The sequence below is a fragment of the Microtus pennsylvanicus genome, chromosome 1 (assembly GCF_037038515.1).
Source record: "Microtus pennsylvanicus isolate mMicPen1 chromosome 1, mMicPen1.hap1, whole genome shotgun sequence".
NCBI lineage: Eukaryota > Metazoa > Chordata > Mammalia > Rodentia > Cricetidae > Microtus > Microtus pennsylvanicus.
Genome location: NC_134579.1, coordinates 204,494,978 through 204,520,373, shown reverse-complemented (window position 1 = coordinate 204,520,373; position 25,396 = coordinate 204,494,978). Strand labels below are relative to the sequence as shown.

The 25,396-nt window shown below is 44.7% G+C and overlaps 1 long non-coding RNA gene across 7 annotated transcripts in view; it reads right to left on the bottom strand.

Annotated features, from left to right (window-relative positions):
• Window positions 1-7,192: 7,192 nt before the first annotated feature.
• Window positions 7,193-25,396, bottom strand: part of LOC142835812 (uncharacterized) — a 43,234-nt gene continuing 25,030 nt past the window's right edge. Inside the window, exons 3-6 of one of the 7 annotated variants that reach the window (XR_012907936.1) lie at window positions 13,516-15,954; window positions 12,693-13,192; window positions 11,502-11,573; window positions 7,193-10,203 (exon numbers count right to left, since the gene is read on the bottom strand). This is a non-coding gene — a long non-coding RNA (uncharacterized LOC142835812). The other 6 variants (XR_012907937.1, XR_012907939.1, XR_012907940.1 and 3 more) reach the window with 6 other exon arrangements.

The following is a 25,396-nucleotide window of genomic DNA, read 5'->3' as shown; positions in this document are numbered from 1 at the left end:
TCCTGCCTTAGCCTGAGTGCTGTGATTAAAGGCCTGTGCCACCAGGGCCTGGCTGTTGTTGGATTCTTAATTAGCATTTCAGCACCCCCTTTTCTACTGATAGCAATTTCTTTCTTTTGAATTGAAAAAGTGAGAAAACCAGAACAAAGCAGTTATGAATGGCGGCCTTTATAAATATACAATGGTAGGGAAGAGCTGGGAACTTTAAATGTCTGTGGAGTCTGAGCTACAATTTTTTTTTTATTTATTATGTATACAGTTTGCCCGAAGAGGGCACCAGACCTCATTACAGATGGTTGTGGTCCACCATTTGGTTGCTGGGAATTGAACTCAGGACTTTGGAAGAGCAGGCAATGCTCTTAAACACTGAGTCATCTCTCCAGCCCCTGAGCTACAATTTTATAGCTAAAATTTATAGCAGTGTGGGGGAGAGGAGTTAATTAATTAACATGTAATTAACATTTAAGTGTCTCCTATGGATTAAATCCAAGAAGACATTACTTACTTCTGCCAGATACCATGGCTTAGGAATATAGCACAGACTTGTGGATTTTTGAAAACATTTCTATGGGTATATATACTTTTGTGTAGTTTTAGTCTAAAAAGATCTCTTTGCTCATCTTGGAGGGAACTGGCTTAACCCCAATAAATAATCCAGGACCTACCTTTAGGATCTGGACCATTTGATGGGGTTAGTTTAGAATATATCAATAATGCTTTCTGTTATTTATTCTTTTTCTACTCTTTAATCTTTCTCCTTTCCCTCTGACTTTCCTTCCTCCTCTGTCTTGAGTACTAAAACGTCTGCTAATTGGGCTGGAGAGGTGGCTCAGAGGTTAAGAATCCTGGCTGCTCTTGCAGGCTGCCTGTGTTCAATTCCCAGAAACCATATTGTGGCTTACAACATCTGTAATGAGAAATGGTGCCCTCTTCTGGTAGGTGAGCATATATGCAAGCAGAGCACTGTATACAAATGAGATAAATCTTTAAAAAAGTAGTTTGCTAATTCTTGGTTTGGCAAAAGTAGAAAGAAATGAAAGTTAACTTTTCTTTTAAATTTTATTTATTTATCATTAGTATTCCTCTCTCTTTCTCTCACTCTTTCTCTTTGTGGTGTGTTTGCGTGCGTGCGTGTGTGTGTGTGTGTGTGTGTGTGTGTGTGTGTAATAGCCATGATCCTATAGGTGACTCACTAGGTCGCTGTTACCATTTACTTCTGGGATCTTCTCTCAATTCTGTCCAGGCTACCTCACATCATAGTAGATGGGGGACCCAGCTCCTGATGGACCCCTGAGGCTGCATTGTCACTGGTATCACAGGACCAGAGGACCCCTCTCTCCCAGGGCCAAAGACCATGCCAGTAGCCACTTTGAAATTCTGGGATTGCCACTGCTGTCACTGTATAAGCTTGCCTTCAAACTCTGGGGTCTCTATTGTGATTCTTTCTGATTGCCGCCAACAACTTTACATAGCACCCTACCATACATGCCTCAATGTCACAGATTGTCCTCAGTCACAACATAGAGGACATGCATCTGGCCACACTCACCATTCATATATTATCCATGTGGGCTTTAACTTACAAGGGCAGAAATAAGCATTTTAACAGAGATTACCTGTGTAAAACCCTTTAGCCATTAACAGTAGAATCTAGAGGCCATATTCCTGTCTAAATGGAACAGTGACCCTGGGAGAAGAGCTGCACCTGCTGTGGGTGAGGAGTCCTCCTTATATGAATGAATCCTTTTTCTCCTCCCAGAAAAGACTCTGGGATCTCTGAGAAGTAGTTCTGTGGTGGACACTGGGCCCAGGAGGCCAGCTTTGTCCTGCATGTTAGTTCTCATATGGTTAATTATCAATTTCTGGCAGCATGTAACTCGCTGACCATCTGTTTGCCTGTAGAATCTGTATGTTCTGTCACTTTGGGGGCACACACCCCACCCTGAGGTCAGAGCCTGGGTTACATACACATCACAAATCATATGAACCCTTGTTTCTCCATGATGCTGTCCCCTGACCATTCCACTTTGGTCTACTATGTCAGGACATTTCTGCCCATGTTCCTGACGTCTCATTTCAGGAACACCATCTGCCTTCCCTGCCCTGGCCTTGTACAGTTTTCATCACTGGGCCTATGCAGAGGCCCATGTCCTTCTCCCTGGGCAATCTTTCCATGTTTGACATACAAGAGTCCTCGATGCTCTCCTATGGAACAGAGTGGACATATTTCATATCACACCCCCTTTGGCACGTGTACTCTTCTTAGTCTTTACTCGCACCCTTCATTACCAGTTTTAGAAATTCTTGATTTTCTGTTTCATGCAGTATGGACCAGCCTCTGACCAGGTCCCTGAAAGCCACTCCTGGGGTCAGTGTCAAGCCTGTCAAGCCTACTTGTAGAGTCCCAGGTCTCTTAGAGACCTTGTCTAATCAATACTGCTGTAGCACAGTTGTGAGAGGTTATAGAAATGTGTTTTTTACTAAAGTCTGAGGGTCTATGATGCAGGAGGGCCTTCTGTATTTCTGTTGCTTTTATTGGTTAAATAAAGAGACTGCCTTGGCCTTTGGTAGGACAGCATCTTAGATAGGCAGAGTAGACAGAACAGAATGCTGAGAGAAAGAAGCACAGTCAGGCAGACACCATGATTCCCCTTCCTGAGACAGATGCTGGCTAGACTCAGGCTGGTAAGCCACGACCTCGTGGTGACATACAGATTATTAGATATGGGTTAGTCAAGATGTAAGAGTTAGCCAATAAGAGGCTAGAACTAATGGGCCAGGCAGTGTTTAAATGAATACAGTTTCCGTGTAATTATTTCGGGTAAAAACTAGCCGGGGAGCCAGGATCCCGGCGGAAGGCAGCCCACTGCTTCTTTTGCAACAGGTCTATATATAAATACTTTCTTCTAAGACATTCATCATCATCACCTATTATTATTATCATTATTGCTATTGTTAATAGCACATAATACCACACCCTGCTCTAGGTCAAGAGAAGGTGAACATGGGTCGGGGAAGAGAATGGAGCATTGGGAGTTGGGGTTGGAGAGACAAGATAAAAGGGGAAAGGATGAGAGGAACCAGCAGAGCAGAGAGGAGCCTAAAGCTGGGCAAAAAAAGAAGGCAGGGACCTGGCTGTGGTTCTATACAGTAGGTGTAGAACAGGACAGAATCGGGGGAGAGAGGGGAGGGGGGAGAGTGGGAGTTGAGGCCAGCCAAGCTTGGGGACCTGGTACGGGGACCTGGACGATGTGAAGAAATCCCACAGTCACTGATACTTCCTCTCTGGCTGCAGGCACATGATTGCGGCATAGGCCCACACAATTGACCTTATTCCTTGAATTTCTGCCCTGCTTCAGCTGCCTAGGATCTCTGAGGCTGCAGTCAATTTTTGTGGGAAGGGATCACATTGAGTGGGAGGCCTGGGGACACAAGAGCCAGGGCTCATCTTCTGCCTGGGTGTCGTGGTCTGTGTCAGAGAAAGGACCTGAGCCTCCTGAAGACTCTCCTGGAAGCTGACATAACCATAAAACCTCTAAAAAAACAAAAGTGAAGGGGTGTGACAGACAGACCAAACCCCAAACTGCCTGAGGTCACAGCCCAGATTTTGAAATTTCTATGAATGTCATCAGCAGGACGCTGGTGTCTACTACAGTGCACTTCACATCTGAGGCTGGGTTTAGAGAAGGGAACCCATGGCCTAGCCACAGCTCATTAATTTCATCCTGGCTCTGCTCCCACTGGCTCAAGCTCCCATGAGTTTGGAGGATTCAACAACAGGGGACAGAGGGGCACAGGATCCAAGATGAAGGGTGTTCCTAGCTGAGCTGATGATCCTGGGCCTCCACCCCCATCTTGAAATCCCTCAGACTCCTACTGGATAAGCATACAGTCTATACCCTGGGGTTTGCTCTCTACTTCACCCCATACTCACGCTCTGAGAAATCTCAGAGGCTTTCAGAGAAGCTGAGAAGTTTCAGAACAAATACAACATTATGATGAGACCACAGTAGAGGAAACAGAAGTTCACTATGGCTCAACCGAAGTCACTGAATCTCTAAAACCATAGATGTCGCAGGGACAGGAGTCACACCACCCCAGTTCCCTCCTCCTTCTCCTCATTTTTTTCTCACTGTATAAGCCAGGTTGCCAACATGCACCAGTTCCCTCCATCAGCCTTCTCAGAGCTGAGGGCAGAGGTCACCACACACAGCTTCACTGACTACTTCATACACTAAACCAGCACCCAGTTCACCATTCTTATGTCATCCCCTTCCAAATCCTCCCACCCAAGAAGGTGCTTTATCACCTACTCAATCAGCTGGTACTGCAAGGCCCTGCAGAGGACAAACCCAAGAAATCCATGTACCCTCACCCAAAGAACCTAAAGTAGGGAATATGGGGCAAAGTTTAAATCACATAGGATGCTGCCAGTGGTGCTGAGTAAGGCATAAGGATGCCTGTGTTCTTTCCTCCCAGACCTCCCAGGCTAACTCCTGGACAGACAGTAGAAATGGGGTCCATTTCAGCAGGCATTGCATAGTCTTTATTTACAGAGCACATAATAACATTGACAACTCGGCAAGCCACTCCCTATCTACATCAATCACTCTATCCCAGCTTCAGTGTGAAAGCAGCTCAAGAGATTGCAGGACAACTAGAGACTGCATTTGGCCTTTGTACTCATCTTCTGACCTCAGATTGGTAGCATCCTGTATCCCGGTACTGGTACCCATTTCCCTGAGCACTGTCTCCAAGTGATGCCAAAGCTGTGAGCTAAACAACCAGGAATGGCCCTGTGCTGCCTGTGCCTCTGGGTCAGCTGGAGATGACATGGGGAGTTCCTGGTGTTTGTGCTCATTGTGCTCTGCAGTCCGGGAAATGAGGACGCTCCTGAGTCAGAGATGCTTGCTGGGGGAGAAGGGAAACCTCCTTCACTTCTTCTGGGATAAGATTCCTGCAACCATCAGGGCAACTGGATATGTTCTCTCAGACAAGACTCCTTGTCTCTCCATGCTAGGAAGATCTCAATGTGTATGATCACCATGTCCCTTCTGGATATGTCTCACTTCTGGAATCTTGTCTGACTGTGATCTGTTCACATAACAACCTATTGGGAAAGAGCTCACCTCATCGTGTCTGCCTGAGGCATGATGGGCCTTCTTATAGCCCAGGACCACAGGCTGCTCCCTCCCAGGGCCCAGGACCATGTCAGTGTATCTTCCTTGTTGCAGGTGCTCCTACCCAAGCAAGGTGCTTCTCCATGAACTCCATCCAGGAGTCATTTCCTAGAACTGACACCTTGAACTGACAGATTTTTCTAGGCACAATGGAGAGGCAGAGATCTCAGTACTGCTCAATCCAACTTACAATCTGACAGTGAAAGCTGGCAACTGCTGACATAGAGCCACGGTCTTGTCACTAAAGAATACTTGTAGTGGTATCAGTACTAGAGACACTTCTTCTTTGTGGTGACCTGGGCTGGGTCACCCCACTGATGGAGCATCTTGCTGTCATTCACTGTTCCCCCTGGAAACACTCCCACAGACACAGAGCATCCCAACCATTCTCCATATCTGCTAAGCCAGTCAGGCCAACAATGGAGTCCACAGTCACTACCCCGACCGTTTTATCCTTTGTGTTTTAACTTATAGTGCCTAATATAGAGTAAACACAACAAGGATAGAGGGGAATGTGTTACAGTAGTGTTGCAGGAGTACCCTGATTTATTGGGAAGCCAGGATATACTTATAGCCACAATAGAACAGGTCTAGAGGGGTAGAGCCTCAATAGGACAGCTCTGGATGGGTAGAGTCTCAATAGGACAGCTCTGGATGGGTAGAGTCTCAATAGGACAGCTCTGGATGGGTAGAGTCTCAATAGGACAGCTCTGGATGGGTAGAGCCTCAGTAGGACAGCTCTGGAGGGGAAGAGTCACAATAGGACAGCTCTGGAGGGGTAGAGCCTCAATAGGACAGCTCTGGATGGGTAGAGTCTCAATAGGACAGCTCTGGATGGGTAGAGTCTCAATAGGACAGCTCTGGGGGCTAGAACCACAATAGGAAAGTTCAGCCCTGAAGGTTAGAGCCACAATAGGATAGCTCTAGAAGCTGGAGCTGCAATAGGACAGTTCAGAAGCCTGGAAGAAAGGTGTCCCGACTATAGGGAAGCCAGGCTACCTGAAACTGACATGCAGTCCAGGATGGTCTTCCAAAGGACATAGGAATTCTGCTCTTCTCCTGGAGAGCCTCTATACAGCCGAGCTCTGGGCCCTTAAGGGAACATTCTAGCAGAGCTATCTGCTTCTTCTCCTGCCCAAGATGTTTCTTCTGCTAACACTCTGTTAAAGGGAACCCCCCTGCAGAAATGTAGCAATCTCCTCTGGCTCTGGTGAAAATTTGTTACTTTTTCCTGCCTGGCCTTGCTCAGCCCCCTTTCAGGAGAATCCTAGCAAGGTTGTTCTATCTGTTCCACCTTGCTGAGGGCCCCTAGAAAGGATCTCAGCAAGGTTTTTCATCTCAGTCCCCTTAAGGATGTTCCAGTCAAGTTCTTCTGGTCTGTGCCAGCAAATGAAAGTCATCACCAAAGACTCTTTTGAGAAAGAATTATTTAAGAAGGAGGAATCCAGGAGAGTGGCTGCTTCTGCCAGGGTGGGAGTAAAGGCAGCTCTCAACTGAAGTGGTGAAGAGGCTTATATAGGACTTCTAAAGGGTGGAGTTTTCCCTAGGAAAAGGGAGATTGGTTAGTTTTTCCCTGCTCAGGGATTGGTCAGTTTAGCTGGTCGGTTGCAGACAGGGATCTGACTTCATGGCCAAACTGTGTTCCTTTCACTGGTCCTTTTTAGCTTTTTTACTTTAATCTTAGGGTCAGGGTATATTTTTTCAGTGGCTCTGATTCTAGGGACAAAGTGTGTTTCTTTGACATTAGTTTCAGTGCCAGGGCATAGGTCTTTAGTTCTTGGTTCAGGGATAAAGACGTTTCTCTCCCTGATCCAGGTCTCAAATACAGGGTGTGTTTCTTTCTCTAACCCTGGGTTCAGAGTCAGGGTGCTGAGTGATTGTTTGCTTTCCTGTTCCTGTTGTCCCTTTTACCCTACAATGTAGGCAGCACTGATGTGAAAAACACACATTGCATACAGACACCACTCACAGCCTCCCCCACCCCTGCCCTACTGTTCCCTCCTCTCCCAGCAACTCCCATTCCCTTTTCATGTATTCATGTTATGCCATCCTTCTTCATCTCTGCCTTATACCCTCTCTCCCATATCCTGGACCTTCTTTTATTTCCTGGTAACTCCCCACACTTACACCCCATTAGATAACTATGTTTAACTTTTAGAAGCTGGGATACACGATGAGTTCAAGGTCATTTAAGATACAAATCTGGGGAGAGGTGAGATTTCTGGGATTCACTAGCCAGAAAGCATAGCCAACTCAGAGAGCTGAGACCTGTGAAGGATACTGTTTCCTAAAGCAAAATGGATGCAACCTGTGGATCCACACTAAGGTTAATCTCTGCCCTATAAATATAACACACACACACATACACAGCCCTTCACAAACATACAGTTCACCTACAAAACACACTTAAAAGTGACAACAAATACAAAAATTTCCTACCAAGGATCTGGACTTCTCTTATGTAAAAGCCTCTTGTAAAACAGAAAAAAAAATTATCTGATGAGTGCTTTACCTGTGTGTGATTCTCTCCACCATGTGTGTGCAGTGCCCATGGAGTGGGACAGAACACAAACCTCCCTACTGGACTTCATTCATTTGGGGGCATCTTCAAACAGAGGGTGGGGGCACTGACTCATGAAGGAGGCCATCCAGCATAGGCCTATGTCCTAAAATGCATGATATCCTTAGTATTGGGGACAGGAAGCGAAAGTTTCTTTTTTTCTTTCTTCTTTTTTTTTAACTTATTTATTATGTATACAGTATCCTGCTTGCATGTATGCCTGCAGGACAGAAAAGGGCACCAGATCTTATTACAGATGGTTGTGAGCCACCATATGGTTGCTGGGAATTGAACTCAGGACCTTTGGAAGAGCAGGCAGTGCTCTTAACCACTGAGTCATCTCTCCAGCCTGGAAGCGAAAGTTTCTAACATGAAGGTTGTGTAGTGATGTTACAGAATGTAAATTCAGAGGTTTGGAATGACCATCACTTGGGAGCTCTTGACTAGCCTCAAAATGTTTCTGAAGGGTGAGTGCTATAATCTGGTTAAAGTATTTTCCACATAAAATTACTTTGGCTTCAGCATATCTAGGAATGGACATTGCATGCTGACAAGGATATAAATGGACTTTTGATATTTAAAACACATAGAAAAATAGGGACTTAGATAATTCCCTTGTTTTGGACATCAGGAGAGTGGTGGACCTACATCTGAAAAATACATTGGTATTTCCATGCTCTGGCATGAGGCAGAGTCAGATAAACAAGAGGAAGAGCAGGAGGAGATTAAGCAATGCTGGGAAGAAGCATAAAGTACTTGGCAATTCCCCAGTGAATGATTAGTGGAGGGTGGAAGGCAGGGCAAAGAGGCTTCTATTAGCATGTTGCCTTTCTGGGGATAAAGTGGTCTGATGTGAGATTCCTCCTGTATATTGTGAATATGTTTTATTACCATTCATTAATAAAGAGGCTGCTTTATTTATAGCATAGTAGAATAGAACAAGGCAGGAATTCCAAGCAGAGATACAGGAAAAAAGAAGACAGAGGCAGAGAGATGCCATGTAGCTGCTAAAGGAGACAGACACCAGATAGACAGTTACCAGTAAACCATGAGCCTCACGATAAAATACAAAATAATAGGAATGTGTTAATTTAAGCTGTAAGAGTTAGCTAAGAGTATGCATGAGCTATTGGCAGTGTTGTGATTAATATAGTTTCTGTGTGATTATTTTAGGTCTGGATGGATGAGGACAAACAAGCAACCTCCAGCAACAGTGGTCCAACGTACTGATGACAGCACCAATTTATATGAAGGATAAAATTGACATCTAGCTGTAATAGCATTTCTGCTTGTCTGTGATGGTGTTGTTCCAGGTTTGGGGTGGGGGTGCAGTTTTTAAAGTCCTTATTCTGACAGGTCTGCAATATCTTCACTATCTCCACTATGTGGGGCTACAAGAATTAGAGACAATGTTTCCACAGTGACTTTGGGAACAGAGATACCGTGTATTGTATCCAACTTTATGCCAACCCCATTTCTGTTGGCCTGCCCTCACCAGTGCAGGTTTCCATGTGTGGCATACTCTCCAAACCCTTGACTGTAATAGGCCTTCTCTGATTGGTTGTCCTTCATAGACTCCTTCTAAGATAATGGGCCATCATACACCCAGGATGTACATCTTTCTTATTGCTCAGGGCACACCTCCATCGCTCTCGTTACCATTGTTTACTATTGAACAAAGTTCCACATGTTACTCTTGGTCATCTTTTCATCTTCAGCAGCTTAGAGGTAGGGCCGGTGGGCATGGCAGCAAACACCTACTAGCCCAGCCCTTAAGAAGCTGTGTTAAAAGACTGCTATGAATCTAGCCAGCCTGGGTTGCAGTAGAAGACTTTAAACCAAAACCAAACCAAACCAAACTCCAAAACCTAGTTGGAAAAAAAAAAGACTATTGAATAAATACCTATTTAAACACACACACACACACACACACACACACACAAAACAGAAATAGAACTGCCACCTAAAATTTTCTAAAGAATGACTTTGAGATGGATGGAGTATTAGAAACAGAAATTGGAAATTAATTTTGATTTTCTTGGGGGCAAGGTCTTAAGTTACCACAAAACTCCTGGCCTTTCTTTCTCTTGTAGTCTGCCTTTGACCATTTCACTTTGTGTTATTCAAGAGTTGGGAAGTAAAGGGGAAAAGATGAAATTCCTATCTGCTAATGAAGCTGCCCTTGAAGCAGGTTGAATTCAAGGACTAAAATAAGTCCTCAGGTGGTGGTCTGAGGTAATTAATAGCTCTCACTAACCAGACAGTCCCTGCCGCACACCCCTGAACCAGTGCCTGTGCAGACAGCACAGGAAGCTTATTTTATGAACTCTGCAAGCTTAGTTAGCACCTGTGTCCCAAAGCACCTGTCAAGTCATGTACCTCGATTTGGGAGGTGGAGAGCTGGTCTCTACAGTAACAGAAGAAATAGGTGGTGATCCCTTTCTCTAGGGCAATTTCAGGAGCCTGAGGAAAGAATTTAAGAGTTTATTTTCTGAAGCCAGTTCAAAGAACATTCCTTAAGTGAAAAAATTTCAATCAAGAATATCCTTACTTTTTAGGGGAAGGTTTTTTAATATGGAATTTCTATCTGTTATATGTTCAAATTCTAGGCCTCTGTAGCCTTCATTAGAGGCAAAACAAACAGTACAGCTGGAGGCGGAGCTTTCCTTTCCTTCCCCACTGCTTTCCCTTTCCCCTCAGAGAAGTGCTAGGCTTGCCTCACATCTCTGAAATCACACCTGACTGCCCCCCCACACCTTTCCCTCCACAACAAACTCTCCTGTTGGGATCAACATACTTATAGCAACTTTAATGACTTTGAATTGTTTTGTCTGCTCCAGAAGCTTGTAGAAAAGGGGAACCTTAAACTCCCCCAAAGCCAGTTTGCAGCCCATCCATAAGCAGAAAACTATCAATATCGAAATACAATACTAGTTTGATCCAGGTTTGATGCACTGACAAAGGCGGGGTTTGCTATTTAGGAGAGCTCAGCCATCTTGTCTGAGTACATTAAGTGGGTTGTCCCATCTTATTGGGTAGGCACTTCACCAGGGATTTCTAAGTTGAGGTAGAACTCCCAGTGTCCCTTAGAACAGAGGCCTAACCCGCTGAAGCTGTCAATAGAAATCTCATTTAGGATGTCGAATGAACAGGCAAGTTTCAGACTTTATTATGTATTCTTCCAGTCTCGAAAAGGGAAAATTAAACTCCATACAAGCTTAGAACTTCATTTCTTATTTTTCTTGCCCTATGGCATGTATTCAGCCCCTGGGTAGCGATTGGTGTGAGACCAGGATTCGCTGTTCTGAGAATTGCTTTAGGGAAAAGAAGAAGAAGAAAAAGGAGGAGGAGGAGGAGGAGGAGGAAGAGGAGGAGGAGGAGGAGGAGGAGGAGGAGGAGGAGGAGGAGGAAGAGGAGGAGAAGAAGAAGAAGAAGAAGAAGAAGAAGAAGAAGAAGAAGAAGAAGAAGAAGAAGAAGAAGAAGAAGAAGAAGAAGAAGAAGAAGAAGAAGAGGTGCAAAAGAAGACAAAGACTTCTATAACCTTCTCAGTGTTTCCCCTTTGTTAAGGTCATTCTGTGACCAGCTGAGAAGCCTCAGAGACAAGGATCACAAAAGGGTGTTCCTGAATCAGTGTTTGTGGGCGTGGGTGGCAGCCTCAGCCAAGCCACTCAGCAGCAGCGGCGCCAACCGTAGTAGTAAATGGGACGCCCGCGGGTTCCACCAATGGGGTGGCAGTGGAGGCAGCACCTGGGGGAGTTTACCTACTCTCCAGTTCTGGCAGGCTGAGCACTTCTGTTCCTGCAGCCTTGAGTCATTCATTTGTCGGGAGGACGCTTGAGACAGAGAAAAAGAAAAGAGGAAATTTGGGGGTAAGAAGCGGCTGATTGGAGCTAATTTCTAATTAATTCACAGCTCCGCCCCGTGCCAAAGCCATTCATTGTTTTTGTTTGTTTGTTTTTTAAATTTGGATGAGGATAAAAGTTCCAAGATCTAGAGAGGGAAGAAAGTGCACCCTTGTCTTGAGAAAGAGGTCGGGGAGGGGAAGGGGTTTCTTGCCCACTTCTTTGCGCCTCGGGGAAAGAGGAGAAAACTTAATCCCCTGGTGGCAGGGAGTGGGCACGCACGAGTCTTGGAAGTGAGTGGTGGGGGAGTCTGTGGCCATCTCACTCTGAAGTAGCAAGAGCAAAAGAGGAAGAAAAGAGAGAGAAAAGAGAAAAAATGGGGGGGGGAGACTTGTATTTTTTTCCCTCCTTTTGAGCATACACGGGGAAGGGTGTTGGGGGCCCTGCGGAAGGGAGCCGACCTAGGCGGCCACATCGGGCTATAGCCAGAGCTCGGGCAGCAGGATGAGTTTGGTCCCGCGCCCGGCCCTCCCCTCAGCTTATCACTTTGGTCGCTTTTTTGACACCAGCGCGGAGGGGCTGCCGGGGGGGGGGGGGGGGACAGCGGCGCCAGGTTGGGGGGCGGAGGGCGAACGCGGCAGTGCCGCAGCCTCTCCGGGGAACACAGTCGGCCAGAAGCAGGGAGCGCGGTGCTTCAGGAGGCGATCCTGGGGAGTCACTACTCGAAGCAATGGCGGCAGTGAGCCCCGGCTCACCGCCCCTGGGGCCACCTCCTCCCTGTGGCCTGGTGCCTGGAGCGCACCAGGAGAGCAAGCAAGCTAGCGCGGGAAATCAAGGCAGTGGGAAAGAGGACGGGCCACTTTGCTTCACGTCTTGGCAGCGGAGAACGGACCGATTGAATGTGGCAGAGGCACCTCTAGCCTGCAAGGTTGTGTGTGTGTGTGTGTGTGTGTGTGTGTGTGTGTGTGTGTGTGTGTGTGTAAAAGCGTGTGAGCGTGCCGAAAAGCCTCCCCGACTCGCACCGCGCACACGCACCCTCACTCTCACGCACACCCGAGCCGTCACAGGGCCTGCGGCCAAGAGTTTGCATGAACTCTCACAGCTTGCTACCTCTCCTGCTCGTCGCCACTGTCGCCTACTGTAGGAAAATGTCCTAGAGATCATCTCCATTTTCCACCATTTGCGGAATGTTGCACTGTAGAAAAGTAAGAAAGTAAGTAAGAAAAAAAGCCTTTGATGGATTTTATTTTTCGGCTCGCTTTTTAAGGGAGCGCGGCCCGCGGCGCTGGCCCGGCACTGGCGTCCTCGAGTGGAGGAGGACGCTAGTCAGACCGAGCATCCACGCCTTCACCGCTGCGTTCTTCTCTGTGCTGCGCCAGCAGTGCGGGGCGCCGGCGAGCGTGTGGGAGAGGCTAGGCTAGGCGGGGGACCCAGGTGTCTGCAACTTGATGACAACGGCTGGCAATCCGCGCAGCTGTCCTAGTGCCCAGCGCCGGTGCCCGCCCGCACCTCCGCCCCTTTGCTCTTCCTTCTGCACTCACTGACTGCTGTCTGGCCCGGGCTTGTCTTCTGTGCGCTGCCCGCTTCCGGAGGGAAAACTCGACCTCACCCTGGGGTGGGAAAACAAAGTCAAAAAAGGGGGGAGGGGGTCCTGAGAGAAAGTTGACACTATTCCACTGTCCGCTGATTTCAAGACAAGATCCTGCAAACCTATTGGGACTTATAAAAACTGGTGTTGTACGAGCTACTTTTCCAGAGATGTGTATGCACTCATGTACACATATGCACGCGCGCGCGCGCGCACACACACACACTCGCCCCAGAAAGAGAACCTATGACACACCAAATTATCGACTGCACCAAGGTCCTTGGGGACCGCTGGATTTTATTTGGTTTTCTGTTGCTAACAGGGGTTTAGTAAGGAGTTACTTACAGGAGCTGGGATGGGTCCACAGCAGTTGTCTCCCTGCAGAGCCCGCCTCAGCACAGGCTGTGACTCGGGGGACAGCACAGCAGAAACTGCACAGCTTCTATGCCTCAGGACAGGTCTGGGTCCTTCTCTGAAGCTGGTCAGGGTCTCTTCATTCTACAGCCTCGATGGTCCTCACTACCTTTAAGATTCAACTTCTTCAGATGTAGGAAGTTTCTCATTTCCTGCTTCTGAGGAGCCTTGCCTCTCCTCTGTAGAAAGTGCTGCTGTAGGAGGAAAGACTAGAAGCAACACAAGACTTGTCATCAAGGCAGAGGACTTTAGCCCACAGACAGACGAAAGATTAAATCAAGTCCCAGTGGTCAACTCTGCAGAATACCCACATTATTGATTTCCAATCTCTTCTTTGTTTATAATAAATGAGATTTTCCTTTAAGTTCAAAGTGGCAGCAGCAAAAAGCTTGTTTACGCTATAAACCATCTTCAGGTTTCCTCAGGAAGGTTTTCTTCTGCAAAAAAACACTTCACAGCTTAACACTTCTGTCTCCAACCAATAAAAAGAGCAGAAAGTAGACCAGGAATGTGTCTCTAAGTTTCAGTTTCATCTCTGGTGTATCACTCAGAAGTCACGTGATTCTCCAAAGTAACCTCATGTTGTGGTGACCCTGAATCATAAAATCAGTTTCATTGTTATTCATAACTGTAATTTTGCTACTGTTATGAATTGTGATGTAAATATCAGTACGCAGAATATCTGATATGCAACCCCAAAAGGGTCATAACCCATAGGTTGAGAACAACTGCAGCCATGCAGAAGGTTAATGTCTGACTGCAAGACAAGGTATAAGGCACAAGAAATTGGTTTTTAATGCAGACAGCCTCTCACTCAAGTCTTAACCCAAAAGAGATTGTCTTCAGAGTAATTTGTAAATCAAGTTGAATGCTTGGGAAAGGGCTCTCTGTGGGGCTTCAGTCTCTAATTACTGAGCCATGAGTATTATGAGGACTAATAAGACAAAAGATTTTAAAAATAATGTAGTGAAAGACAATTCTTAAAAGCAAGCACTGCTGGGTGTGGTGGCACAGTTGACCCAGCACTCAGGAGGCAGAGGCTGCTATCTCTATAAGGTTAAGGCCAGTCTGCATGACTAGCTTGGGCAGCCAGGGCTACATGGCTTGCTGAAAGCATAAGATTTCTGCTAAGCATAGAAAAAGCTACCAAAAAAACTCCCATCCCTCTTGAGCAATAATTAAAATAATTTTAGCCTAAGACTCCTACTTTTCTTAATTGTGAAGAGAGAATAGCCCTGTAGCATAGAGAGGGCAGAGCAATGGGAGCAGACAGATGAACTGCTTGAGGAGGGAGCTCTCTGACACCAGAGATGCAGGACAAGGATGGGAGCTTCTAAAGCAGGAGAGCCATGGCACACTGGATGGCTGATGGAACAGTGCTCAGAAGCCCTTGTCATGAGCATCATTCTAGCTGCAAGGAGACTTAACATTGCCAGGAGCATGTCAAGAGAATCCCATAATCTTTCAGAGATCAGGGAACATATTAAAAATAAGATGACAGATGATAGATGGCTAGATGGTCTCCTCCAATACTTACAGTTCTAGACAGTCTCACTCTGCAACCCTAACTCTCCTGGGACTTGCTGTGTGGACCAGGCTGACCTCAAACTCATAGACCCCCGAGTGCTGACTCACTACACCTGGCTCATTTGGAAATTTCAGCTCTCCAGAGAAGCCTTATGCTGGCACGATCTGCCATTCAAGGAAATTACCTTCATTTTCTTTTAGAAACATTCTACAGAAGAACCAAACTTCTCTCACCATAAAATCACCAGGCACTTTGGCCTCTTGGTTCAGACTCCAAGCATGTTTTCCTTGTCCTCCAGTTCCCACAAGTTAACAGGAGTCCTGCACAGTGCACCCATATAAAGATGAGAAAGCCCCTGCCAACTTGATAATATAGGATCCTGAAAGTTTATCAATAACATAGCATTCAGAGCAGTGGTTCTCAATCTTCCTGATGCTGCAACACTTCAATACAGTTCCTCATATGGTGATAACCACAATGATAAAATTATTTTCATTGCTACTTCATAACTGTAATTTTGCTACTGTTATGAATCATAATGTAAAAATCTGTGTTTTCCAATAGCCTTCAAAGGGGCTGTGACCTACAGATTGGAAACCACTGATCCGAAGGAAGGGGGTGTACACCACTGAAATACCTGTCCAATGGAAAAGATTATATTCATTTCTCTCCACGACTCTGTATGTTCTCTGAAGCACTTGCATCTGAACTCACCTTGCCACTTGCTTTGTTTCTGGGGATCACCCGGACTTTGAGAGGTGAGAGCTACTGGGAGATCTTTAGATCAGTGGGAGCTGTCCTTGGGGGCGATTGTAGTAGTCATCTTGGGGCCTTGGTGCTCCCTAAATAGCAACAGGAAGTTGTTAGAAGACCAAACTTAGTACTTGAATCACTCTCAGGGCAAGACTCTCCCTTTTGCATGTTCCAGCCCTGTGTCAAGCTGATGCTGTGAGCTGTATAAACCTCTGGTCTTTATAAAGAGTTAGCCTCTTTCCAGTATTTCATTATAGTGAAGGAAACTGCAAGACGACATAAAATAATTATTTAATGATAGACAGGCTAGCCATGGTAGCACAAATCAATACTCTCAGAGCTTAGTGGTGGCAAGAATGAGGCAGGAGAATCAGTTCATGACTAGCCTTGGCAATAGAGGAGTTCATGACTAGTCTTGGCTATAGGGGAGTTCATCACTAGCCTTGGCTATAGGGGAGTTCATTGCTAGCCTTGGCTATAGGGGAGTTCATGGCTAGCCTTGCCTATAGGGAAGTTTATTCTTCCCCATTTGTCAATGGGAATTTATTCTTTAAATTGCCATTTTCATATTTTTAAAGTTTTATTTACTGACATTCTGCACATATCTTGACCTATATGTAATGGATATTTTGAATGAGGGACTCCGGATATAACAAGGAAAATATCAGCAGTTCAGTGTCCACATAACTATGTTTCCTACCCACGCTTTGCCCAGTCTGGTACTCCATCTGATGATGGCTTCCTATGTGTTGCATGACCACAGAAACCCTAATGATAGAATGTAGTAGACTCAAACCTAGCTCTCCACATGTGTTTCTTTAAGGGATTAACATCAGTTTTGTTGTCATTTCTTCCCAATTTTTGCCCCAGGACTAAAGAAGTGTCAGGAAATGTGAACTCTAAGGATCCAGAAACCAGCAACAGCCAGCACACCAGAGGCAGCATTGTGCTCCCAGGCTCTGGAGAGTCCAAGAATGCTCTCAGGCCAGTGTGACAGGGAGAGCCCCTAGGTCATTTCTCACATTTTCATGTAAATAAGATGTGTCTGGCCTCCAGAAACCCTTTGCCTGAAAAATCTGTCAATTCCCAAGAGCACAGGAGTACATTAGAGTGTCTTCTAACCTCTGATTCCAAGTTCCTCATGGACACAGCAATTCCTGACTCCTGAGAGAAAGTAAACACAAAGGATCAAATGTCAAGAGACTGGGATCTGTCTTCTTTGTTCTACATTCTGCTCTCTTCCTCCAGACCTGAAATCATTCTCTCCTTCTCTCCTCTAACAATGACATCTTTGAATTCCTGAATCCTCACTGCCCTGTGCTTTTCAGTAAAATTACATATTTAGACAACTGAGTTTGTACCTATTTATCTACCAATATATGTGTGTTGTGTGTGCATACATATGCATATATGAACGTATATGTATCTATGAAATGTGACTATAGTAATCACTAAAGAAATCCATGGCGAGACTATCATTACTAGAAATCCACAAAAAGGAGCTTTGAAACTCAAACCAAAGCAATGACACCATAGTCTAGGTGACATTTGCCCTCCTGCTCAAAGGATAAACAGTGTGACTCAACAGAAAAAGTATAGAAAAATATAACTTTCAGGAAATGAAAGTGCATCAATTTCAAGATGACTAGGTAAAGTCTTTTTCGGTAGCTGGGGCCATCCCTAAATTAGAATGTAGTATAGATATTAGTATCCAGTTAAGCATAACTGTGTCCACATTGAAGGTTCCCTCTAGCAACCATTTGGAAATGGTCATGACAGATAAAAATAATTTTATGTAATCATTACTAACAAATATGAATTACAGTAGCAATTTTAGGAAGACATTGTTACGATACAAAAATGCTATAATGCCCTTAGCTTTGCATCCCGGTGTTCAGGAGTCTGCCCTACTTCCAGTCTTCATGGTCTCAGCGGTCCTTTCCAGTCTCCTGAGACACACCATCTTTATCAAAGCGTTGATAGACAGCCCACTGTCCACTCTGAGCTGCACCCATGGCTTTTAACTTGCTTGGGTCTGGAGCTCAGAGGTACTGACAATTTCTATGAGCATTATTTTCTTTACTGAATTGGAAGAATGGGTACTTTATTGCACAAAATAGTCCATGGCATCCCTTCTGTAAGCTTCTGGGACAGCTGAGGGAATGTAAGATTCAGTCAGGCAAGTAAACACACTTGTAATACTGAGGAAGCATGGACCACAAAGAAAAAAAATAAGTTATTCTAAAGTCGAGTGTCAAGAAAGAAAGAAAGCTCTTTCCACTTTATTTAATGTTTTCCTTATGTTTCCTCTGAATGGTGCTTGTTCCCTCACAAGCTTTTTCTGCCCACTGACTCCAACACTTCTTTTCTGGTTTGGCTCAAGAGCCTGAGTTCATTGGGTTTGTTTATTTACTTATACTGACATTCCTAAGGAACAAATGTTTGCAGAGCGGACAGTGAGAAGTGAGTGTCTTTCTGCATACCTAGTTCCCTGAACTTTTCACTAAATTGCTTTTTTTTTTTTTTTTTTTTTTTTTGCCTTTTGCAATTTCATCCTTTCCTGCTCAAGTATCCTGGATTAGAAAGGCAGTCTCTGGAGTCCTCTTCAAAGGGGGCCTCTCATAGCTTTTAAATCCTCCACGTTTTATGATGCAGATTTTCTGAATCTGGGGTATTGAGCAAGAAAGAACGAAAGCTGATGGGGACAGACACAAAGGAATACAGTGACTTCTCTACCAGATAATCATTATTGGAATCACGTGGGCACCTGTGATTTTTCTAGTTCAGAGAAAACAATCATTTACCAGTAGACATTTACCACTATGCATAACTGATGCATAGTGTCTGCTCCCCACCCCACAGTGTGTGTGTGTGTGTGTGTGTGTGTGTGTGTGTGTGTGTGTGCATCTCATGAGCTCATGCAGCTCCCGCTACTTGTGGGATGTTCAGAAAAAAAGTTTTACCTCAGAAAAAAGAAATGTGTGGTAAATGGGAATTCTTACAAATAAGTTTAAAAAATTATACTCTCAACAAGATTACTGTTTTCTCAGATATCAAACTTGCGGATATTATGCCTGCTTTCAAATATCAAATACAAGTAGGGAAAATAATAGACATTTAATAAAGACTTAGCAGGAAAAAAAGCCAGCCTCATAGATGTTATATTTTAAAGCTTTGCAAAAAATGTCTGTTTGAAGTTTCCTGAATTTTATATCCAGGCCATTTTGTGTTTTCAACTCCAATTTTGGGGCATATAAGAAGCATACAGGTAAAAAGGTTTCAGAGATTAGTAACCTTGGGTATTTTGAAAGATTACAAAATGGGACAGGTAGGGACTACGACCTTTGCTTCTTCTCTAATTTGTGGGTAGATAAATGGAAGGCAAGCCTGCACATCTCACTTTGTTTTCAAAGTGGTCTGCTTGCCATCCAGCCTTGCACAAAGCCTTGCACTGCAGAACCCTTCGGATACTATTAAGTACTCTCAGGGCAGGTTTACATTAAAAATGCCTTGAGGTTTGTAACCTTCAAAGAAATACATCAGTAAGGACAGAAGAGTTTATGGGTTTGTGCTACTGGGGAAGACTGGACTTCAACAGTGGATAGCACCTCAGGGCCCTGTCTTCTCCCCAGTGCTGTGTTGGACTGGGAACCTGGTTTTTCTGCTGCTACTGCCATGAGTCCACCACCCCCACCCGACTTGCACTGGAAACAGAAGCAAGAAATGGACCTTTTTGAACTCCCCCCAATAGGGGACAGTCTTTCCACATAGTATTCCCAGGCTCTCAGATGAGAAGCCAAAATGTACAAAGGATCCTCTCAAGAACATTGGAGACAAGAGAGAGAGCCTAACGGGAGAGCTGAATACAGGGGGGAGTGCCTGAGAGGGGGAGGAAACTTTCAGAGCCACAGCAAAGGCTGAATTTGGAAGACAGCCTCAGCAGGATAGCTCTTCCATGCAGAAGGTCCCCAAAGCACACAACTCTGGGTCCTCCCCTTGAGATCAGGTAAATCACCTTCAAGATGAAGCATAAAGCCCACCTAATCACCTCTTGGGATCACCTGCCCAGCACCTGATCACAGCTACTTTCATTGAAATAAAAATAAAATAAAATAAAAATAAAGTAGGGCGGGGAGACAGCAACAGAGAGAAACCGAGGTAGGCTAAGGAGAGCTTGAGAGGAATCTGTGACCAGAAAACCCAGGAAACAAGCGACCCTGGAAAGAGAGGCAAGGCTGTTGCCCAAGACTGGTAGCTAGAGTGAGGAGGGGTCTCTGAAAAGCCAAGGGACTGGGTGACTACGATTTGGAGCGCCCTGCCAGAGGCCAAGGACAACAGAACCATTGGGGCTTGGGGTACTTGGGACAGCTGGATCAGAAACCTCAGTGCACCCAGCCCCAGTGCACCCACCTAACCCGGTCCGAATTATCTCTCCAAGAGCCTCCTCCATGGCTGCCCTTCTTAGGCAGTCTTTGCGGTGTCCAGAGATGCTCCAGCACAGACCCAGGACCCCTTAGGCGCCTTTTCCCTCTGCCAAATCGCAAAGCCTGTACTTTTCCAGCACCCTTTTTCCCTCTTGAAAATGAAAGTTACTGAGGTCTCTTGGGGTCGTTGCAGTTTCTCCGAGCTCCTCCGCCCTCCGCAGCTATCCCACTCTCCCCTTCCCTTCCTCCCATCTCGTATGAGGTGCCCCCCCCCAGCCCTGCCCAACACTGGGGTGACTCCTCAGGAACGCCAGAAGCACCTCCGGTCTCTCCAGCGCCCCTTGGCCATGGCCACGAAACCTGTGGCGTCAGTTCCCCGATGCTCACAGGTAGCGAACCACTCCAGCAGCCACCACAGCCTCTGAGCGCCAGGGGTCACTGCTCTCGGGGATCATGCCCACCGCCCTGCACAGCCAATGCTAACCTCCTGGCAACCACCTGGAGTCTCCTGCAACTTTTGCTCAAGTCAAGACAGTCACCTCAGAGCAACTGGCAGTGTTGCGACATTTTGAGAATATAGTTGTTTGGGTTTGTGTTAAGCATTTGCTCCCTTCCACCGCATTCACTTAGGGTCTCCTTGCTTGTCCAGAGTCAGCTGCCAGAGGAAATAGTCCTTCCAGTCTTCATCCTATGCCTCCCATAGGAAATAACAGTTCAGGCAGGGGATCTCCCTCTCAAGGCAGAGCTGGTGTCTGTGCACCCTACACTAGCCTGACTCCCGCCCCCTTGTAATTAGGGATCTGGAAATGTTTGTTTCTTGCTTAGATTCGTTCTAGGGATCTGTGCTTTCCTTTTGAGACTCCCACGGAGGCCTAGAGCCCCAGGCAGCTGTGATGCCCATCCAGCCTTCGGGTGGCTTGATACTGGCCCAAGGCGACACCAGCACAAAGGGAGTTTCCGCCTGGCTCAGGGGAGCTTTGGCTAGGTCCCAAGGTTGCTTTAAGGTAGGCAAGCATCCTGGGCCATATCTGGGGGGGGGGGGGGCACCTGAGCTGCCTCTCTCCCTGAAGTGCAAGTAGAGTAGGGGCACTGGGCCTTCCATGACAGCCTGCAGAGTTGCCCTGCATCCCATGCTCTGGGGTCTGAATGGAGAGGAATTCCGGAGGTTTGGAACTCCAGTTACCTTCTTGCCTTGCCACGTGAGGCTTTGGCCATCTCAATCTTTCAAGTGGGTGCCCCTGAGACAGGCACACACAGAGAATGTGGTCCCCTGAGCTCATCTACTCACTGCTCTTTACTCAACTACCTAGAAGAGTGTTCTGTCCAGGCTGCGTGGAGAGCTTTTTCTGTTATTAGTTGGAGCCATACTTGGCAAAATACCATTGATACTAATTATTATGCACTACTATTTTCTCTTTAAAAAAAAGAAGAAAGAAAAAACCCACAGTGCTTTAAAACAGAAATCTTGTATTTTTAAATATCTGTGTATTACAGTAAATAAACAAAAAACGTACTGATTTGGATTGATATACGGTGGTCAACGATGATAAAATAAATTTATTCAGGATAAAATGTAAAGTCTTTACTCAAAAGAAGCTACCATCCAGCAAGATTTTCCAGCAGCAAGTCCCAGATCTGGACCCTGGATGCTAATTTACAAAACCTAGACTCCATCTTTAATCTCCTTTCCAACCTTGTGAGCTTTTTCCTTGGAAGCTTGGTAAAAACCAAACTTCTAATTTTGGTTTGCATATTAATAAAATCTAAGCATCATCTTATCATTACAATCGCAATTCCTTACTAATGCATGACATTTTACAAGATGTCGTTTGGATGGCATTGATCTTGCTTCTGCAGAGAATGGGGTTAAGAATCAAAACCCAAGCAGCCTCCCAGAGAGTCAGTGAATGAAGCTTGTCTTCTCCCATGAATCTCCCTGCCCTTCATAATTTATACTATGCTCTGACCCTGCCATAGAGAGGGTATCAGACTATTAAAATAATTAACTTTATGATCTCCAGATTGTCATTTTCCCAATATGTTTAGAGAATAAGCTATTCTGCTCAAATAGCATAATCTTGATAACTATTGCTACAACGTGGACAAATGTCAAATATTGCACACCAAACTTGCTCAACATTATTTGATTATCCAAAGGGCTCTGTAGGATGATACTGCACCAGAGGGTTACTGTCAGAAGCAGGCCATCGGGGACCAAGATGCTCTTCAAATATGAGCATCTATTATTTCTTCTTAGTGTTTCACACTATACACCAGGCATGTTTTAGAAATTCACTATATTTCTAACAATTAAAAAACAGTTACTACACTCTTTAGAAAAAACGTGAATAAGAAGGAAGAATACAAAAAAATAATTACACTGATAATATACTTAGTGGAATATGTTGATCACCGCTTAGGACAGTGCAGCAAATGCTGACTTATGGTGTAAGGTTCTGATGCACTCTTGGTGATTTTACAGCTGATACTGGAAGACAAGTTAACAGACAAAAGAAGAACACACTGACATTTTAAGATCTTAATTTGAAGGTTTCATTTGGAGGTTGGGAACAACACATTTTTTTTCCTCACTAGACTACATTCGTCACCTATATGCCTTAGTTTTGAGAAAAATAGCTGGACAGAGATATGAGAAAAATCTGTTGGAGACAGCATATCTAAGGTATAGCATATAGTATGAATGAAAATCAAAGATAAATTCAATTTCCTAGGAAGTGGTGGCAACACAAAAAAAGAAACAAAATGAATTTACTTCATAAGTTTTAAGTGAACCACCTTTGAACTAGAAAGGTTGTTCCCCATAATAACTTGTTGCTACTCTAATTTAAATCTGTGTTTACTGCTCGGTGGTGGTGGCGCATGCCTTTAATTTCAGCACTCGGGAGGCAGAGGCAGGAGGATCTCTGTGAGTTCAAGGGCAGCCTGGTCTAGAAGAGCTAGGAGCTAGTTCCAGGACAGGAACCAAAAAGCTAAGGAGAAACCCTGTCTCAAAAATAAAAAAAAAAAAAATCTGTGTTTGCTGAGTCAGTAGAGTGATTTTCCTAAGCACCTGAAAAATGGTAATTTGAAATACTGTCATTTTAACTCCTGTCACTCTAAGCATTGAGGATATAAGAGCAAGTGAAAAGGGTACCACGAACATTTCAATATCCCTTTGAACATGCACTGTGAGCAGTAGCTAAGCTTGTAAGTCAATAGGCTTTACTGAGCCATTTCTCCATTAAAGAGTTCTATGGTTTTTAATGTTCTACAACTTAGGTCTCCAGAAAGAAATGAATTGAAAATACAACATGCAGCAAAATTTGACTTTCAAGTTGTTCTAGGAAAACCTTTGGTAAATTACTACAAAATGACTTTATTAGACATTTGATCCTTTTAGATTATTTGAATCTGGTTAGGGATCTCTAGTTTGCTACTAAATAATTTTCTAGTTAAATGTCTAATTGTTAATCATTCATGATAAAGCATTTCAGAACCTTACGTAAAGTAATATTGACATATTACTCTGAAATTACAAAAATGAACTTTAAAAAATACAACTATTACAAATATTGTAATTTACTACTTTTTTGTCCTTATCTTCTTTTAAAGCACCTTGCCATAAACTAGGGAAAACTCCATGTAAAAACCAGGTGGAAGTCTGGGCTTGCTGTCAGAGCTCAGTGTGCTTGTTAAGGGGGTATTTGGGAAAATTTGGGTTTCAAGGAGTCCTAGGCCAAATCCCACAACCACAATTGCCACAAGTAATTTTACTGAAGAAAGCCAGGCTCCTTGGGAGGAGGGTCATCACAGCATGCTTGAGACATTGCTCCTTCCTTGCTCAGACCTAGTTCCTTGTCCCTAAGGCTTGGGAGCAATCAAGAGCTACAGAAAGCAGAAAACTACCCAAAACAATGCTTTCCCACCAACTTTCTTCTCACTAGGTTGTCACCCATGGCATTCACGAGATGGAAATGCGCCACCAGTGCAGTACAAATCACAATCCTCATGAACCACCTGTCTGTCTGCAATAGTGCAAAACCACACAGAGAAGGACTGCTGTCACCTTGGCAAGTCTGCCTCCTCCCTTCCCCAGCAGATAAAAAGAGCCCCAGGAATTCAGTCTTTGTAAGAAGAATTATCTGAGGAGGAAAGAAAGGAAAAAAGAAAAGCAAATCTCTATAATCATCCTCAGGCCAATTTAGACATAATATTAGCAAAAGGACTCTCAATGATAAGAAGATGGTAATGCATGATGATGGCGGGGGAGGAGAGCTAAAATCTGCACTTAGAACAGGCTAAGGGCGATTAGGACTCCTTGTACTTAATTAAACTAACCCCTTTCTGAAGCCTGGTGTCAGATAAGCAGAAATTATCAATGAAGAAGTGGAGCTATCATTTGAAAGTTTCAGTATAAGAAACAGAAAGACTGTTAAATCTTTCCATACAACAGCACAGAGGGATCTGCACACAATAATCCAGGGGAGAGTTTGTTTGGAAACCATAGCCATATCTGGAATACTCAGGGTGTCCTATTGCCTTTTGGGATGGATATTTAATTGAATAAAACCATAAAGATCCCAGGGCTCACTGTCCTTAACGTTGCCAATTCCTTCCTAATCTAGAACGAATTCCATATATTCCTTTATTCCTTTGATATTAGGCTACTAGATCTTTGTTTAATCATCTGGAAACAAATACCACTATTTTAAATAGGCAGATGAATTCATTTGCTGGTCAGATTGTTTTAGCAACCGGCAATCTCCAGGTATCTTGGCAGATGTGTTGTGTTCTCATACACGTAATGAGATGGAATTAGCTGCTTCTCTTTGCAACTTAGAAGAGCCATAGAATTCATTGGATTTCTTGGGAATTTGCCAGCAGTCTAGTAATAGAAAAATCCAGTTTTTCTCTCCCAGTTGAGCTGCAGAAGGACTTTGAATGATTCCTACTACCACGGCCATCTTCAGAGTCCAGAGACCCATGAGAACGATTTGTCAATAATTTTTATATACCGTTTGTGATCTAAAGAAAATGTTTATAATTCTGCAAATTTGTATGAAATCATTTCTAGAGAAACTAATTTATGAGCTATTGGGGAGAAGCG